The sequence below is a fragment of the Triturus cristatus genome, chromosome 8 (assembly GCF_964204655.1).
Source record: "Triturus cristatus chromosome 8, aTriCri1.1, whole genome shotgun sequence".
NCBI classification, from domain to species: domain Eukaryota; kingdom Metazoa; phylum Chordata; class Amphibia; order Caudata; family Salamandridae; genus Triturus; species Triturus cristatus.
In genome coordinates, this window is record NC_140591.1 from 1,349,835,778 (window position 1) to 1,349,854,972 (window position 19,195).

Sequence of the window (19,195 nt, forward strand, 5' to 3'; positions counted from 1 at the left end):
ATTTAATGTGGCAGAAATCGGCTTAAGACTTATTTTATGTGCCTCAAATGATCTGACAGAGACTCGTATGAGACAACAGACCTCCTTTGAATTGGTGTTATCAATGAGGCTGCATATTTTGATAGCTTATAATATGTGAACGTCCACAACGTGAGCTTGGAGGGCTCTCAGCACCCCATCCTTTGTGTCCGCAAAAGTGATAAAAATAGCATACTCTGAAAAACTGTAAAAACAATAATGCAGGTCTCACTTGGTTAAAATTCATGGGCCTTTACAAGTGGACACAGGAATTTAAAATGCAGATAGTTGTACTTTGGACAGGTCAAAACTATATGTCAGCTACTTATTGTAATTATACTTTTATGATTATATTATATATTATACTTATTATAATCAACTATTTGTTTGCTGAATCTTCTTCTATTTCCTTCTTGCCACTATCTTGTGATGCACTAATTTGCCACATATTGTATTTACCCTGACTGTACAAAGTTTTTCTGTATATATATGTTTACTTCAAATGAATGATCTGCATCTTCTGTGAAGCGCTCTGATACCTTTGGGTCTAGCTAGCGCTATATAAAACCTTTTAAATAAATAAAATAAATAAATAAAAAATAAAATATATAGAATATCATTAACAGAGACATCATCACAATCACACAAAGACAGCATTGAATCCTTAAAGCAGCCATGATTGGAAGACAGTAGCCGCAGAAATAAAACAACTTGGATCACTATAAAGTTCGGGTCTCCCTAAGGCTTCCATGTTGGAGGAAACATAAGCCAACCAGGGGATCAAGGAAGAGTTGCCCAAGTTCATGCAATCTTGCATGATCAGTCCATAGAGACCTAACTCCTCCTTAGCCCAAACCAAAAGCCAGAGCTTCAAAGGGCAGAGCAAAATATAATCAATAAAATAGCCCGTGCCCAGCTCTTCATGCACAACCTCAGAGGGTATACTTTGTGCAACCCCTAGGAGACCCCTTTGGAACGTGTTTTCAGCTATTTGAATTGGGTGACAGGCCCATATCCAAAGATACCACATCCATAACTGGCCATTGGAATGCACTTAGCCTTGAATATGTCCAACACAGTTTTTATATGGGTGTTCCCTAGCTGACGGAAAACGTCTCCTATACTAAACATAGCCCTGTTGAAAGCCGTCACTTTATAAGTTATTAGAGAGTGCCAATTAGGACCAGAGTCCAGTTCAACTCCCAAATAACGAAATTTATCAAATTGGCTGATATGTTGACCATCTACTAAAAATGTCACTGGTTTTTGTTTTGGGTGGGCCAAATTTCATCATGTGTGACTTTAATTAGTGGACCAATCAAGGCTGTTCATAAAATCAATAAAAAGATCTAGGAGTCTCTGTAACCACTTGGCCATCCGGGCAATTAATACAGTGCCAACTGCATAAAGCAGGGCAGGGTTTGGACGACCACCGACTTTAGGAACATCCAAGAGGGGGGGTGGTCAGCGTTAATTCTTTATATATAGAGAATAAATAAGAAAGGTGCTAAAATACAGCCCTGGCGAACCCCACATTTCACTTTAAAGTGCTGAATGTATTCACCAGTAGGATCATACTCGACAGATGCCAAGAGGTCCTTGTGCAAATCATGCAAAAAATGAGCTAATACGAGGTCTATTCCCATCTGCACCATCATGGACCGTAAACTGGAGCGGTTAACTCTATCAAATGCTGAACTGAGGTCCATGAATGCCAGATGGATTGCTCCCCCCCTTAACCTTAGTGTACTTACAGATCAGCAGATTGTTTTTCTCAATGGTGCCCCACCCGGCCTAAACACATATTGCAGGTCAGACAAAATACTGTGCTCCTCAGCCCAGGTATAAAGGCGCTCCAGCAAGACCCGGCCTATCATTTTCACCTCTAAGCCAATGAGGGATGTGGGCCTATAACAGGCTGGGTCTGAACTATTACACCTTTTTAAAAATTGGGACTATGACTGATTAACATCAGGTCGTTGGAAGAGGGCCTTTCTCATGGCTGGAATTAAGTGCAAGGTTATTAAAGGGGGCCACAGATCAACAGAAGATTTATAAAGGTCCCCAGGCACTCCATCAGGCCCAGGAGCCTTGTTGGAGGGAAGGCAAGAGCTTGCTGATGTATTTCCTGTCAGGTGGAATGCAATGTGTGATCGTCCCTAATTCCATCTAACTCGGTGGCCACTTCCTCATGATTTTAAATGGCTTTCAAGTGCTTGACCCATGCCTGTGAGGTTATGGTTGCCAACTGATTTGAGAGTGGGTCACCATTAAAGAGGGGGAAATGTACCAATCACGAAAAGGCGGCACTATCCCACAGCGCAATAGCAGTGAGTAGGTTATCCCAGGCTTACTCTTTCAGATGGGTCTTGCGCTCCCTGCAGGTAAAGCGAAAAAATGTAATCTATCGTGGTGCTGTGACTTCTCTCCTTAAATGTGGGTATCCTCTCGGCTTGCCCATCTTGCCTTAGTCCATTAGGTTTACCAGATTATACTCAACAGTTAGGCTGTTGACGGTATCTCCTCTGCTTGAGGTGCATCTGATAAATAAAAGGGTTCTAATACTCTGGTGCATCTTTATCATGACCAGAAAAACAAGGATGCGAGTTAAAATCCCCCATTAGCATAATCATAGTAAACAAAGATTCTGAGTGAAAACAGTCATCCACAAAAGCTTTTAGGGTGAAGACGGCATCTGTTTCATTCCTAGATAAGGCTGCATTATAAAAATTAATTACCAGAAGTCTATATTTATTTCTAAAGGTCAAAAGGGTACCAAGAACAACTTTCAAGTTGGACCTAATAAGATCAACTTTACAATTAAGGCCCAAGTTAAATAATGTCACAAGGAAGGCCTCCACTAGCGCGCCCACTAGGCGACAGAATGGCTGCAACAGTATATGAGGCAAAACCATCTAGATATAAGAATCCCTTGACATCCCATGTCTCCTGTAGACATACGATATCAAATGTAGCCAATATTGCAAGCCATCTAACGTCAGTTAGTTTGCCCGTACCCCAGCAATGTTCCAACTAAGAACCCTTAGATCTACAGGTCTATTGGGCACTGTGGCCTTATCCAGGTCCTCTTCAACAGGGGATAGACTCAGTGAATGAGGATCATCCAACTGACTCAGGAGTTCAACACGGTTGGTGAGTGGTATACTTGCAGTGTGTCCATGGTGTGGATAATTAATCAGTCCATATTTTGGCCTAAACTGTCTAGTATGCCTGCCTCCCTTCCCTGATGGCCTTGTAAAGCTGGGTGGATAAAAAGAAGCCCAAAGGAAGCACTGAAATGCGATCCATTCTCCATTGTGCCTAAGAGTATGAAGGATATTTCCTGCCAGCATGGTGTTACTAAAATTAACTATTATACAGTCGCCTGTAAACAACTTCTGAGAGGGACCAACCCAGCCTACCCTGTGAACCGTAATAATCTCATCTGCAAAAAATTGGGATAAAGGCTGCCGTACATTAGCCCTGGATGCCAGCTAATGAACTACTTTGTTCTTGAGTTGACCATAATTTTCAAGGCCTCCTTCCTTCAGGGGGGGACATTCACCAAGATTAGAACTTAAAGGGTAACTGTTGAGGGCAGCTGGATGACGTTGGTGCAGGGATTATCTGCAAGCAGGGCAGGGGGGTTTGTGGCAAGTGGTGAGCTGTTGCTGAGGGGTTGGAAAAGGCACTGAGGCTGATTTGTAGAGCAGGAGGAGGAGCCATGAGGTGATCAGAGTTGCCGTTGTGTTCAGTTAATGATGTTGATAGTGGGGGGCGGTGGACCTAATGTAAAGAGAATGGAACTACATTAGCTGCTCAAGGCAACTCGAGGAACCCTTGGTAAGGCCTTTGGCAATGTCAGCCTCCATTACAGTAGGAAGGGTGCTAGCTCTAATGGTTAGGATACAGGACCCATTCTTGATGTATATCAGGTCAGCGAACCGAGTTCCAAAGACATTGAGGGCTTTTAGGATCTTGAGTTCCAAGTTATAAAATAGCTCTACAAAGTTGATCTCAGCCTTGTCTCAGCCTTGTCACCGGGGTGGTGGGATTATCAGTGTTGTTATCAGTTCAGGGGTTCACTATTGCCTTCCTTGCATCATTTGCAGGCTTCGTGGTTGATTTGTTGGGAGGTAGTTGCTCTGATATTTTGGTTTTGCACCTAGCTGCTATCCTTTGTGTATCAACGAATTCCCTATTGACAGTAAATTTGTGATTTTTAAGATGTGGCGCTTTGGGTGTGAAGTTGGAGGGGGAATGTTGGCAGTTGGGGAGGGGTGAGTGAAGGATCAAGGGGTACAGTGATTAGAGTAACTACCCCTTCACTTTGGGCGTGTCTAAATGAAATGATGGCTTGTTGATTGTCAGACAACTCAACCTAGACACAGGAGATTTCATCTGAAAACACTCCTACTGCCTGATTAAGAAAGGATAGTATTGTACTGCTGGCTCTAGGTCTTTTATCTGATCCATTGATGGATTCCGCTTTCCTCTTCCTCATGATGTTAATTGCTCACAGCTAGCTGAGTTTGTGTGACCGGGTGCTAAAATGGGCAATTAAATACTGCATGTGAAATCCACAGGAAAGCCCACAAATTGTTTGTAGATCACCACTCACCGTTTCCAGATACGATCACTTCATACTAGCCTCTTCCAGGCACTGATGGGCGCAGGACAATCCATCTTGGTGCCCGGGTGTAGCCCGCGCAGGTCCCGCGTTGTGGGACCCCCGGCAATGATTTATGCAGCTCCGAGCGCTAGAGTGACACAACAGGTAACAAGGCAGTCTGGAAGCTGAAGTCCTCGCTCCCCCTTGGTCCGCAATTCTTGCTGCCTGCAGTATTCAAGCTTCCTCAAGGGGTCATATGTGTAGATCCCTCAAGTTTTTCACAAGGGAAATATCTGTAAAAGTAAAGAAATTTTATAAATGAGTAGGAAAAAACTAGCATTTGTGACAACACTTTCATCTGGAACTTTTAGTCATGCACGCGGATTTACAAAAGGGATATAACATTACGTCCATTAGTACCTTATGGTTGTGTTTATAGGGTTTGTAGGCTCTCCAAGAACCCAAGGTTCCCAGAGTCAACAATTGAGCTGCACCGTACAGTGGTTTGCATTGATCACCGAATATAGACCCTTTTATCTAGCAAAATATTCAGAGTAAAAAATCAATATGTATTGAACCTTTATATTTCTGAAATGGGCACAAGATATGGAGTTTTAGGAGGAGTAGTTATTTGTGCATCTCTGAATTTATGGGCAGCCGTACTAGAGTACGATTTAGAGTATTTTTCTAAATGTCATGTTTTTTATACACTGGCTTACATTTGAAAGGCACACATGCAGTGCAATCCAATTGGCAATAAAATGTTCTATTATTCTATCTTCCCACAAAGTCTCTCTATACAAATGGTACTTTACTTGTGTGGGTAGGCCTAGGGACCGTGACAAGAAATGGTCCAAAAGGCAACGTGGACGCTTTCATCATATTTTTTTACCAAAAATACCTTTTAAACCTCAAACATTGACTAAAAAAACACATTTTCCTCACATTTCTGTGATGGAAAGTTCTGGAATCTGCGGGGAACCACAAACTTCCACCCACTGGTCATTTCCCTAAGACTCCTGATACAAATGGTAACTTATTTGTGTGGGTAGGTCTAGTGCCTGCAACAGGGAAGGGCCCAAAACGTATTGTGGAGACATCAAAATTATCTATCACAAAACTACCTGTTTTTCAAGGGTGCACCTGCATTTTGGTCCTAGGCTCAGTGGCACTCTAGGGAAATTTACCAAACCCAGACATTTCTTAAAACTAGACACCCAGGGTAGTCCAGGGAGGTGTTGCTTGTTTTCTTACCCAGAATCCCTTGCAAACCTCAAAATTAGCTAAAAAATCACATTTGTCCCACCCAGACAAGTGAGGCACTGTTTTTCTTGGGGGACTTGGGGCAACACTGGGTGTTAGGAAATTTGTGGTTGCCTGCATCTTCCAAGACCTTTCCTCACAGAAATGCAAAGAAAATCTGTTTTAGGCAATGTTTGAGCTTTGTAGGGGATTCTGGGTTAAAAACCTGGTGAGAGCCAAACACTTCATGCACCCCTGTACTGCTCTGCTTATGTAGTTTTCAAAATGTGCAGATTTGCCTAGGTGAAAGCTGAACTAAGGCACAAATTTCACTGCTACCCATAATGACAACAAAAAAATCAAGGAGTTTTTTACTAAACGCCATCTTACTGCCACAGATATACATCTGGTCCTAATTTACTAAAGTTAATCCATCATTTCAACGTGTTGGTTTTAGCACCTCCAGAAAAGTTTGTGAATGCAAGTTGGGGGTGTCCGAGTATGCCCCAAGGTTTTTTCCTCGGACTGGGCGAGCATATCTACCTTTGAAATTAAGGCACAATTGCTGGAGAATTTCCCAAAGTTTCCTAAAAAGAAGATCATAAACTATGAAGAATTATCGTTTTTGAAACACAGGGTAGTGAGAACGTAGCATAAGTCCCATCCATTGCTATGTGCAATGCTGTGACAGTAATGCACTTATCATACAGCAAACTGAACATCTACTAAGTTCTGATGGAGGATGAACATGGAAACCAGGTCAAGCATTTACCCATACGTGCCAATATAAGTCACTATTGGGCGAGTACGGCACCAATGGGTTTAAATCCACAGGTGAAGATGAAGTCATGGAATGTTTATCTGTACTACCCTTACTGTCTGCCTTCTACCTATGCAATATCCCTGTGAAAGAACACTTACCCTAAGCTTTACCTACCTGTTCATGTCTCTGTTTTCATCAGAATCCTCCTGACTAATCCTGTATAATTGCCAAGTAAACCTATACTAATGCTTTCTGTCCCTACTTACTTGAAGCTCAAGAAAATGAATCTTTTATGCACTATAAGCACACTTACTGTGCTAAACCCATGGATGCAAGTTGGGGGTGTACTAGTATGCCTTCCTCTGAGTGCTCATTCCTCCAACTGAGATAGCATATTTTCCATTGAAAGACAAGCATACCGGGGAATACTGCCTAAGTTCCCTAATGTAATAAGCCAAACAAATGTCCTCTGGGACTCATTCACCAACACTTCTACTTTTGCTTTGAAAGTGTGAAACTCAAATACTAACTTGTATCATAAGCGGATCTCTGACATAATTTCGACAGACAGAATATCGACCTACAAATATATCGCAACAAAAATATCGATGACAAGAATATCGACATCCTATCTACAACATGCTAAGTACAAAAATATTGAAAATTAAATATCGATGTCAAAAATATCATTATTAAAAATATCGTTTTTCTTTTACTTTAAAAATATATGTAAAATAAACCAAATTATACTTAGAAATTAAATAAACATAATTAAATATATTGTATAATAAATAAAATGTATAATTAATATATATAATTTAATAAAACTTTAATTAAACATGTACATATAATATATAATATATATACTTACTGAATAATTAATTTTACTAATAATTTCTGTAACAAATAAATTATTAAATGTTTTTAAAAATTACCAATACATCTATACACATAAAATAATAACATTAATAAATATTTAATAATTACATATAGCAAATAATAATCAATATTTTTAATGTGATTAATTTTTATTATTAATGATATATTACAATAGGAAAAAAAATACAAAACATATGAAATATCAGACACAATAAAACTACTAGTCCAACTCCAACAAAAACAACAATAAGGAAAATGTTGGATACCGTAGGGGTAAAAATTACTATTCCCCCAACTCCAAAGAGTGCAACAGTAGGGAAAGCGTTGGATAGCGTAGGGTTAAAATTACTATTCCAACTCCAGAGAGTGCAATAGTAGGGAAAGCGTTGGATAGCGTAAAGGTAAAAATTACTATTCCCAATCCAGAGAGTGCAACAGTAGGGAAAACGTTGGATAGCGTAGGGGTAAAAATTACTATTCCAACTCCAAAGAGTGCAACAGTAGGGAAAGCGCTGGATAGCGTAGGGGTAAAAATTACTACTCCAACTCCAAAGAGTGCAACAGTAGGGAAAGCGCTGGATAGCGTAGGGGTAAAAATTACTATTCCAACTCCAGATAGTGCAACAGTAGGGAAAGCGTTGGATAGCGTAGGGGTACAAATTACTATTCCCACTCCAGTAAGTGAAACAGTAGGGAAAGTGCTGGATAGCGTAGGGGTAAAAATTACTATTCCAACTCCAAAGAGTGCAACAGTAGGGAAAGCGTTGGATAGCGTAGGGGTAAAAATTACTATTACAACTCCAGAGAGTGCAATAGTAGGGAAAGCGTTGGATAGCGTAAGGGTAAAAATTACTATTCCCACTCCAGAGAGTGCAACAGTAGGGAAAGTGTTGGATAGCGTAGGGAAAATAATTACTATTCCAACTCCAGAGAGTGCAATAGTAGAGAAAACGTTGGATAGCGTAGGAGTAAAAATTACTATTACCACTCCAGTGAATCCAAAAGTAGGGAAAGCGTTGGATAGCGTAGGGGTAAAATTTACTATTCCCACTCCAGAGAGTGCAACAGTAGTGAAAATGCTGGATAGCGTAGGGGTACAAATTACCATTCCCACTCCAGTAAGTGAAACAGATTAAAAGCGCAGGATAGCGTGGGGTAAAAATTACTATTCCCACTCCAGTAAGTGAAACAGTAGGGAAAGCGCTGGATAGCGTAGGGGTAAAAATTACTATTCCAACTCCAGAGAGTGCAACAGTAGGGAAAGCATTGGATAGCATAGGGGTACAAATTACTATTCCCACTCCAGTAAGTGAAACAGTAGGGAAAGCGCTGGATAGCGTAGGGGTAAAAATTACTATTCCAACTCCAAAGAGTGCAACAGTAGGGAAAGCGTTGGATAGCGTAGGGGTAAAAATTACTATTCCAACTCCAGAGAGTGCAATAGTAGGGAAAGCGTTGGATAGCGTAGGGGTAAAAATTACTATTCCAACTCCAAAGAGTGCAACAGTAGGGAAAGCGTTGGATAGCGTAGGGGTAAAAATTACTATTCCAACTCCAGAGAGTGCAATAGTAGGGAAAGCGTTGGATAGCGTAAGGGTAAAAATTACTATTGAAATGCCAGAAACCGGTCAGGAAGCTTGTTTCCGGTCCAGGGAAGACATGGCTTGGCAGTTCGGGCTGGACTGTTCCCATGAGGCACAGGGTCAGACTGATTTGCATATGGCCATGTCTGAACTGGGGTGGCAGAGTGGGCTAAAGAACAGTGATGGATTAAACCCAGATCAGTTGACTGGGGGTGAGTGCTTGCAATGTTCAACACTCCGTCCATCATTTCCTTTGGTTTTTGCTAAAAATTACTATTCCCACTCCAGTGAGTCCAACAGAAGGGAAAGCGTTGGATAGCGTAGGAGTAAAAATTACTATTCCCACTCCAGAGAGTGCAACAGTAGTGAAAACGCTGGATAGCGTAGGGGTACAAATTACTATTCCCACTCCAGTAACTGAAACCCTAGGGAAAGCGCTGGATAGCGTAGGTTTAAAAATTACTATTCCAACTCCAGAGAGTGGAACAGTAGGAAAAGCGCTGGATAGCGTAGGGGTAAAAATTACTATTCCAACTCCAGAGAGTGCAACAGTAGGGAAAGCATTGGATAGCATAGGGGTACAAATTACTATTCCCACTCCAGTAAGTGAAACAGTAGGGAAAGCGCTGGATAGCGTAGGGGTAAAAATTACTATTCCAACTCCAAAGAGTGCAACAGTAGGGAAAGCGTTGGATAGCGTAGGGGTAAAAATTACTATTCCAACTCCAGAGAGTGCAATAGTAGGGAAAGCGTTGGATAGCGTAACGGTAAAAATTACTATTCCCACTCCAGTGAGTCCAACACAAGGGAAAGCGTTGGATAGCGTAGGGGTACAAATTACTATTCCCACTCCAGTAAGTGAAACACTAGGGAAAGCGCTGGATAGCGTAGGGTTAAAAATTACTATTCCAACTCCAGATAGTAAAACAGTTGGGAAAGCACTGGATAGCATAGGGATTCTATAAACATAATAACCAATTAAATAATTAGTTATAAAAAAATAGCATATTAATAATTAATTTACAAAACATGTATTATTAAATACCAATTATTTAAAATAAATATTTATATAAATAACTTTAAATTACATCCCACACTATTCCCCCTTTAACACACAACACACTACACACACAAAATACACAATACATTTAAATATCAGTTTATCTATTATTTACAATTAATAATACATTCTTTATAATTAATATACTTATTATTTTCAAATTTATACATATTAACTACCAAATTACAATTATTCACAAATTAATTTTTATTTAACAATACATTAATTAGAAATAACAACAAAGAACATGAAATAATAAATTATTTATATTTACTATATTTAACGTACTAATAACAATTAATTACCAATTAATAATTAATTAACAAATAATTATTATTAATTACAAATAATTAAAAATTATCAGTAATTATTTGAATTTAATTACATCCCACCCTATTCCCCTATAAACCCACAACCCACTACACATAAAAATTCACATAATTAATTTGTGCATCAATTAATCACTTAATAAAATTAAATCACCAATTAATTAGTAATTAACAAATAATTAATTAACAATACCAATAAAGAAATATTAATATTAAACTAATTATAACTTATATAATTAACCAATTAATACAATTAATTTACAATTAATAATTAATTAACAATTAATTAATCAATTAATATATTTAATTAACAATTAGTAATTAATTAACAAATAATTAATCATAAATACCAATTAAATAATACATATTAATTAATTAATTATAATTAAATTACTTCCCACCCTATTCCCCTATAAACCCACAACCTGCTCTGATACTAAAACGCTAAATTATATTTTAAATAATTATTAATCTCTAAACATTTATTTTTAAATGTATTAAAATACATTACAATAATCTTTCACATACAAATAAAATACATATTAAAATACATTACACTAATAAAATATCGATATTCTTGACATCGAAATTTTTGATTACGATATTACTTACATCTATATTAATGACTTCGATATTATTAACTTCGATAATACTTACCTTGGGGTCGATATTCTGTCCATCGATATTCTTGACTTCGATATTCTTTACCTACGATATTTACAACTCGATATTTAGACTGCTCACCATCATAAGCAATACTAAAGATGTGAAAACAATCATCAAACATGATATTGTGTCTTGTACCCTTTTTCAGTGACATCTGTTATGGTATAAGTTACTAATTGAGTTTGCATACTTACAAAGCAAGTAGAAGTGTTGATGAATACATCCCACTGAAAATGTCTTTGACTTATTACACTCATACTGGTTCTCTTGGGCAATCAGGTTGGTCCTTGTGTTATATACATAAGTTCTCTTCACATTCCAGTCAAGCCTTTTAACTTTTGCCGCACGGGGTACTCCATGACAACATTGCTGATGTTCCCTCCCCCATTATGTGCAGTCGGAGGACTATAATGCACTCATCAATCGGTGAATCGAACACCAACCACGTTCCGACGGCAGATAAAGGTCTCAAGCAGGCCATAAGAAACTCTATGATTTCCTCAAGTAGAGGCACAAAAGCTCTAGAGCAGCTTGCCTATTGAAGTAGTGGCCTATGGAAGGTAGTTATCTATGCACAGTCATTGAAAGGTTCATGTAACTGCAGCTCCAACTCAGTCAACAGAAGATAACACCGGTCACCTTACCTTGTCTTCTTCCCTAAATCAGCAGGTTCTCCAAAGACACTAAAAAAACAGAGAAAAGACACAGTATTGCTTCACCTTGCCACATTCTCATCATCACAGCCTTTAGCCCTGGTGGCACACAGTGTGGCAATCATTTCTTTGACCTCCTCCTTGGATTCCCTCACTACCCCCCAGCAAAAGTGCCCCTTATTTCACCATAGCCCCTCTCTCCCATACATTATATTTGTTGTAAAGCACTGGTAACAGCTGGTTTAGTAATCCACTCAACTATCCACATAAATCTATTCATAGCAGCAGGCACATTAACTCCCTGCACTACTTTATGGCATGTCAAAACTGCCACTAGACAAAAGTCCCATCTGTCTCTCAAGCAGGAACATAACCACATGACTTTGGTAGATAGTAGGTAGTTATAGTTAAGACCATATTTCCATAGGAAAAGTGTTTTTTGAATTGCCTATATCTTTGGAGCCGGTTGACCAATCTTAACAAAATATTGCCCAAAAAGTGTCATTGTAGGTCTTGTTGTGCATGGCAATTTCTGGGCTGATCTGTCATGTGTGGGCCGAGAAAAAGGGGGATAATAAAAAGTGAATTTTCCAATATTAATTTTCATACCTACAGACCAAACTGCTGGACGAAATTACATCAAATTTGGTACAAAAGTAGTTTTGGTCACGCAGATTAGGCTTTTTGTTAATTGGTGTAAATCCATTTAGTATTTGTTGCAAAATTTAAAAAAAATGTTTGTGCTATCTGTGGCCGAGGATATTTTGCATTTACATCGCGATTAATCGCGAGAAAAGACAAGCTATTGCAAGGAAATGAAGAGCTCTGATTAGCTGCCAACACTCCAACAAGGAAGTGCTGGCAGCCATCTTGTGACTCAGCTTTAATCAAGTCACAGAAAAATATTTTAAAAAACAGAAAAGGGGGTAGGGATGAAACACCCTGACCCTCAGTTCTCATGGGATATGTAAAAAAAAGAATCAGGGGCTCCAGTGCTTTGGGAATTATCAGTCCACGGGTGGGCTAAGCCTGGGGGCATTTTAAAAAAGGGGGTATGCATGGGCACCCCCTCCTGGGACCTATTGATGCCTCGGTGACCACCACTTCACCGGGGCTTGTTTTGAAAAAATGCAGAGGAGACCCGTATAGCCTCCCCTGCTGTCATGGTGACCATGACCTCCCCCGGGGCCTACTTACTTATAAATGGTGGGGCATGTGGCCCCCTGCAGCCCTATGGGTCACCACATTTCCATGCTTTAGATGTAATTAATGCCCCCCCTGAAGCCCGGGGACCCTCACCTACCAGGGACAAAATTTAAGAAAGGAGGGAGCTGCTCGGCCCACCTCCTGGACCATAGATGGCCATGGGGACTGCCACCCCCCCTAGGGCTGGCTCCTGTTATGTCCAGAGTGGGCCAGCCCGGGGACATAGCTGTTTGTAATGGCTTGGCAGGAGCTTTATAGCTCCTGTCAAGCCATAGCAAACGGTGCTCCGCTTTCTGCAAGCAAGATCATTGAAAAACGATGGGCTGCCTCACCCGAAAGCACACCAATGCTACATCGGCTCCGGGGCAGGAGGCCCCTTGTAAGCAGCATAGTTCCATTGGATTTCCTGGACCCTTCTATGGACAAGGATATATCTTTGAGTCCTAGCAACTATGAGTGGCAAGATGGTGAGTTGCAGAAAATCAAAGAAACAGGTGATTACACGCTGGGTCATACTTGATCCCACTGACCTGGAAAGTATGCGTCCTCATTTTCGTGGCTGATTGTAGCATTTACAGTAGTATGTTTAAACACAGCTTTCTGAAGCAAGACTCTGTTGCAGTACTATAATGCCAGAACTCCTGATTTTGTCCTGTAGCAAGCATTGCTTATCATCAGTGCTTATTGATGTGACAATTGTATTGGTTTAGCGTGACAGTGGTCCATGCGCAGAACTGAATAGCAACAGCAACAGTTGCCTAACAGAGACACACTTAGGAGGAAAAAAATTGGCAAACTTTTCTCCCTTACCAACTCCAGCAACGATGGAGTATCGTCTGTCAACGTGACAGAGAGACAAAAATAAAATGAATTGGAGAAGCTTATGCATCAGGCAATCACCAAATGTTGGAATGCAGTGACCCTAGAGAAATATCTGGAATTTGATGTGTAGCTGGAGGGCTCCGCATAACAGTTGCACCTTCATACAATAAACCCAATCCAGAAATACTGAAGGAGTGTGCTACTAACAGTGGTGATTGTTCCAATCGGATGATGAAAATACTTACTAAGTACACATGGCAGGAGCATGATGCTACTCTTAAGGAAATAGAAGTTTTAACTAAGGATTCTTTCAAAAAACAGCTCCTGGAAATTACAAAATTAGAAAATAAAATCCAATTTAAGAAACAGAAGAAATTCTTAAGGAACCAAAAGGATTACGGACAAGGAGAATACTAATTTTCATAAAATACGATGAGATGAGAAGAAACACAAAAACTACAGAAATTCTACAATCACTTAAAAATACCAACAACAGTGCAGCAGAAAGCGAATACAGTGAAATCAGTGAAAGTGAAATTTCCGAGGATGGGGCAAGAGGTTCAGTGGACCGCAGCACTAGAAAATCAGTACATTTTTGGAGGACTTCAAGCTATTCAGACAAGGAGGGAACCAACAACAATGTAAGAAAGATAAGGGAAGAGGAAGAAGAAGATGGAGGGGCAGAGGCATACACAAAAACATAAGAGGACACAAGAACATGGGCACTGTCCCCCACAGGAATTATAACAATGGGACAAAAGACTCGCCAATGATGGATGACACCCACTTCATGTTAAATGTATCTGCTCACACATTTACCAACATTGAGGAAGTGTCCTACAAGTGGGGTTATCATTCTGCCTTACCAATGATTTTAACTATACACAAATTCTCATTGATTTCTTTCATTTTGTGGGAAAGCTAAAAATTTTGAAAATAGTTGTATTTGAAAGGTAATCCAAAACCACAGACTCCTCAAAACAAAACTAGCAATTTAACTATCAATGACATTGATACCTTATTCACACTGGGAAATCTTGACTCTGAAGAGCCATATGTAGGTGATAGATTCCTCAATATGGCTGATCAGGAGATCAATCTGGAAATAAACGCCCCAGTAATTTTAGAACCAAATCCACCTTCACTCCAAATATATGCCATGATGCTATAGATGCATTTGAAGCCATGGTCACAAAAGACCTCATAATCAGACAATCTGAAAAGGGACGAAAGGTGGTTATCCTCTCCAGAGAACAGTACCTTGGAGAAGGATGCCGACATCTAGATGACAACGATTATTATGAGGTCACCAATCTAGTGAGTATTTGTAAATCCAATGTACCTTTTCCATGACAAATTGGTTGAATGGGGGGAGAGGGGACAAATTGGGAGGAGTTCAAATTCTTCTATTGTAAACATACGAAAACACCCATCCTCTACCTGTTACTTAAGACACACAAGAACCCAACAAACCCACATGAGAGACCTATTGTCTTGTAGATAGGTTCTTCCCTTGAATATACATCACAATACATAGACTATTTCTTACGTTCATTTGTTATCACACTGCCGTCCAACATGCAGGACACCAGGGACTTCCTTAAAAGGAGATGTGATAGGAAGATGACTTCTTACTACTAACCCTAACCCTACTGCTAATCCCCACACCCAGATCCAATTTATGATAATCCAATTTTGCCTGTAGAATAACTTCTTCATGTTTTAGGACAAATCCTTCAGGCAAAGGTAGGCAACAGTGGTGGGAACCTGCTTTGCTCCCAGTTATGCAAGTCTTTTAAGAGCATGGCAAGAGCAGCAGGCTGCAGAGTCCATTAAGGATTTCCACTCTAATGTCTTCATGTGGATTGTTATATAGAAGATATTTTCGTCGTATGGAAGGGTATGGACAGAGAAGCCAAAAACTTGTCCAAAAACTCAATGACAACTCTCAATATTAGATTCACCTCCCAAATCAGTAAAACCAAGATTGAATTTCTTGACATTATCGTAGAAGTGCAGACAACATACTCACTTCTAGGCTCCACAGAAAAGCCGCCGCTGGCAGCACAGTATTACTTTATGCGAGTTGTCATCCTAATGCCCTCATTGAAAGTATTCCCTATGGGGGAACTTCTCAGAGCACGCCGATATTGTAGCACAGACTCAGCTTTCCATGAAGAATGTACCACATTGCTTAACAGATTCAAATGGAGAGGATACAAACCAGCCACACTCAATTCTGCATTATTAAAAGCAAAGGCAGTGGGGAGGGAGGAATGTTTAGGTACCAGAATGTAAACTACAGCTAAAACAACCAAAATGAGCCGGTTTATTACCAACTATACCAGTATAGCGGGTGATTTTAAAAAGATTCTATGCAAACACTGGCCCATACTCTCTGAGGAATAGAGTCTAAACCAGGGGTCTCCAACGAGTAGCTCGGGAGCTACTGGTAGCTCGCCAGTACCTTCAAAGTAGCTCTCTGAGGTGAAGTCAAGTCCAGTATCAATTTCAGAGTAGGTGCCTATTAAAGAAGGCAGCACTGATCATCTCAAGATGCTAAGAGTGACAGCCAGCCAAACTTATCACAGTAACTCATACTAACACTCAAACACACACTTTGCCAGCTTATAGGACCTGCTACATGACAGTCTGTATCCAATCTCAATATAATTAAGCCACAAGGAGATTTGACCATGTTACAGTCCCTCCTTTATCAGTCACAACATGTGTGTGAACAGTGCACCATCACATAAGTATGGCAGCAGTAGCCTGAGCTGTAATCAGTGCTGACCCACCAAAGTGCAGGACTGCAGGAGTCAGAGTGAAAATGTGTCTGTTAGATGCATGATCAGCTCAAGACCTGAGGAGAACAGGGTATGATCCAGACCAGAGAAAATTAAGAGATTCATCAACATTTATGTGTGTGTCCATAATAAACACTATTGCTTCCTGAAACTATGCCTGGTGCCAAGAACCGCCAAATATATATGCTAGGCCCATCATAAGAGTGTTATATTTGGCATAATTGTGTCCATTCTTGACATAATAGTGCCAATGGCATAATTATGGTCATCCTTGACTATTTTACTATTTTTGGTCTAGTTGTGGTATGCTGGCAGCCATCATAGACCTACTCTGAGCATGACTGGCCTATATGTACCTATTCTTGGCATATTAATGGTCATGACTGATATGTGGTCCTATCCCTGATCCATCTGGTTTCCAGCCTTGGTACAACTGTGGCCCTAGTTTAATGGTGGGCATTACTGGCATAATCCAGGCATCAGTGGTGCTATGGTGAGCATCCATTATGATATAATCTGGTAGCCCACAATTGTCCACGGACCTGGGTAATGATTGGTATAGGAAACAACGGTCCTAGACTTCTTTAAAGCTACAATTCAGCTACAATTCAGTCATGAAAAACATTCATTAGTCAAAGGGCAACTGGTACATATAGAATTAGCATTGTATCATTAATGTACCACCATTTTCTTTACAATGCAAACAAGTATATCCTCAAAAGACACAAAATATCGCTCCAATAGTGACTGTTTATTATTTAGTTACTTTTATGACAGATCACCATATTCAATGCTCCAAATTGAGAAAGAGGTTGCTCCAAGGGGAGTTTGAAAAAGGAAAGTGCTCGTGAGGTAGGACAGATATAAAGGAGGGGAATCCAAAAAGCAAATTTAATAACCAATCAATTACACATTCTGGTATCCTTAGTAAAACTGGTCGTGGTTCATAGTGGCACCAGTTTTACAGATAGGCCAGTCCCTTATGGATTTACAAATATTCTTTTCATGATTTTCTGATGATGCACAGAGAACATTCATCTGTGAAAAGGCAGGCTGGGATGATATCAGGTACAGGCCCACTGGGGGAGAGTGTGGACGTTTCGACCCTGGTTCAATGAGGGTAATTTATATCCTCTGCAGGCGGGTCTTCCTCAGGGGCTGTATCCTGACTGTACCTCACCCTAGGTTGCCTCCCCTCCCCCGTCCTGAGGAAGACCCGCCTGCAGAAGACCCGCCTGAAGAAGATATAAATTACCCTCATTGCACCAAGGTCGAAACGTCGACACTCTCCTCCAGTGGGGCTTGTACCTGATATCATTCCAGCCCTGCCTTTTCACAGATGAATGTTCTCTGTGCGTCATCAGAAAATATGACTGTAATACCTGGGAATTCAAAGTAGTCTGTCCATATGAGGCATTTGTACATGAGAGTACATGATGATAATGACAAGCTGATATTTTGAGACTGTGCATTTCTCAAACACTGATATTTTAAAGGCCGTTTTTCGTTTTAAAAACTGGGGTTTCTTCTGGAAAATTGAGTGTGTTTGCCCACAGTGGAAAGTAGTACTAGATAGAAAAATTTGCATTTTCAGAAACTGGTGAATGATAATTCAAGCTGAGCTGGGTAGACGTACTTCTGTGCTTATGTCCTTTGTGCCACTGGGCATGTCAAGATTTGAATGTTACTTTATAAGTCAAGGGGAGGCATTTAATATTGAAGAACGTTTTCCCAGCGTTTCTGCTGGTAAGCGCACTTGGTATACATGGGTGGTAACTACTGAAAATCTTGCTTTGGGTGGTCATAGTGTAGTCACTATTTTACAGGTATAAAATTGACTAGTAGCTCGGGAAGACTTTCCATGAGCAGAAGTAGCTCTCACTACAGTAAAGGTTGGAGACCCCTGGTCTAAACAATTCTATTGATGAAAACCCCAGGGTTACCTTCAGGAAGGGTACCACACTCAAGGATAGATTGAGTTACAGTGACATAGACACTATATAGGACAATGCTAAAGGGTTAAATGGCTTTTCACCCTGCACCAGATGCAAAGCATGCAGACACAGCACTGTTGTGTTTGGATTCCTGTCACCCATTAAAGAATCCATCAAGAGAATCAATCATTATTACACTTGCACCACAGATTTTGCAATATATGTACTGACATGCCCCTTTGACCCCAACTGCGTAGGGAGCACCACACACCTAGTGAAGAAAAGAGTACTTCAACATGCACAAGCAATAACTAACTGGACCAACAGTACCCCGTAGCTTGGCATTCCAATACTTTCCATAACAGCGTTTCATTCAAACTCCAGTTCTTTGTGATTGATCAGATACCGATACAAAGGAGGGGATGAGGCAGAATTTGTGCCCTGAGAAGTTTAGCATGTAGGTACATTCTACAACTCAATACCAAATCTCTGCGGTCCTGAATACAGATGAGAAATTGCATAGTCATTTGTCATAAAGACTCTTGTTGCCTGTTGCCTGTAGCCGCTGTTTGTGTGGAGCCTGCCGCCTGGGAAAAAATTGGGACTTGCTGTCTCAGAAAG